Raw genomic sequence first — 729 nt, 5'->3', positions numbered from 1 at the left:
AGGTGCTTGGAGCTGAAATTGCTGATGTTCTGGCTCTGATATTTACCAGGCAGTAAGTAGGGATGCAAGAGATTAAATGATTAGCATTTAATAAGTGGTAACCAGTTAGCTTTCCAGTTATCCTTTAGCTTGGGTGGGCACAGTCTGGCAGAGAAGGGCGGGGGGGAAGGGAAGTAGTGTGGTACCCCAGCAGGGGTCAGAGGGGGAGGCGGGAGGGAGGGAGGGGAAGGTGGAGTGGCAAAGAGGATATGGGTACTAATACCCCTTGCCCAAGAAGAAAACAGCTGAGCGGCCTAATGACCTCAGTTAAGCAATTAGCTGCTCTTTCACAGGTGCTTCCTCCTGCCCAATGCAGGGCTTCATGTGGGCTGTGTTGACTAGCTAGGCTTGCCTCTAGTAGTAAGAAGGTGGTAACCATGGGGCTGTAAAGAAAGCATCTGTAGTCAAATGGGGTTTAGAAGGAAGAATCCTCGGTTGGTCTTTTGGGTGTTTAATCTTTGAGCCGCATGAATTAACGCTGGAAAGGATAATTTTGAGATGATAGTGGGGAAATGTGTTTGGAGACCTTGAAGGATATGTGCAACATTTAAAAAGCTTCATAGGACCAAGTAGAAATATGGATGGGAAGTCCTCTATTTGTCCTTTCCAGTTTTCTCCATTTCTACATGCTTGGGAGTTTCTGCTCCCCCTCCTCCTTCCTGCTGCAATAACTTCAGTCTTATAGGTTCA

The 729-nt window shown here is 47.1% G+C and overlaps 1 protein-coding gene across 3 annotated transcripts in view; it reads left to right on the top strand.

Annotated features, from left to right (window-relative positions):
- The window catches only part of LOC102383590 (kinesin-like protein KIF20B), a 60,709-nt gene that overhangs the window by 1,078 nt on the left and 58,902 nt on the right, over positions 1-729 (top strand). The window lies entirely within an intron of this gene.

This window comes from Alligator sinensis, unplaced genomic scaffold, assembly GCF_000455745.1.
Source record: "Alligator sinensis unplaced genomic scaffold, ASM45574v1 scaffold423_1, whole genome shotgun sequence".
Classification (NCBI taxonomy): Eukaryota; Metazoa; Chordata; order Crocodylia; family Alligatoridae; genus Alligator; species Alligator sinensis.
The sequence above is the reverse complement of the archived record's forward strand: the minus strand, read 5'-3'. Positions and strand labels throughout refer to the sequence as shown.